The sequence below is a fragment of the Trematomus bernacchii genome, unplaced genomic scaffold (genome assembly GCF_902827165.1).
Source record: "Trematomus bernacchii unplaced genomic scaffold, fTreBer1.1, whole genome shotgun sequence".
NCBI lineage: Eukaryota > Metazoa > Chordata > Actinopteri > Perciformes > Nototheniidae > Trematomus > Trematomus bernacchii.
In genome coordinates, this window is record NW_022988101.1 from 15,001 (window position 1) to 15,578 (window position 578).

Consider the following 578-nt stretch of genomic DNA (forward strand, 5'->3'; position numbering starts at 1 on the left):
AAGTACAGGTATTTGGGTTCAAAATGTGAGAAGTAGAAAGTACAGGTATTGTGTTCAAAATGTAAGAAGTAGAAAGTACAAGGTATTTGTGTTCAACATGTAGAAGTAGAAAGTACAGGTATTGGGTTCAAAATGTAGAAGTTAGAAAGTACAGGTATTTGTGTTCAACATGTAAGAAGTAGAAAATACAGGTATTTGGGTTCAAAATGGAAGAAGTAGAAAGTACAGGTATTTGTGTTCAAAATGTAAGAAGTAGAAAGTACAGGTATTTGGGTTCAAAATGTAAGAAGTAGAAAGTACAGGTATTTGTGTTCAAAATGTAAGAAGTAGAAAGTACAGGTATTGTGTTCAAACATGTAAGAAGTAGAAGTACAGGTATTTGTGTTCAAAATGTAAGAAGTAGAAAGTACAGGTATTTGTGTTCAACATGTAAGAAGTAGAAAGTACAGGTATTTGAGTTCAACATGTGAGAAGTAGAAAGTACAGGTATTTGTGTTCAAAATGTAAGAAGTAGAAAGTACAGGTATTTGTGTTCAACATGTAAGAAGTAGAAAGTACAGGTATTTGGGTTCAAAATG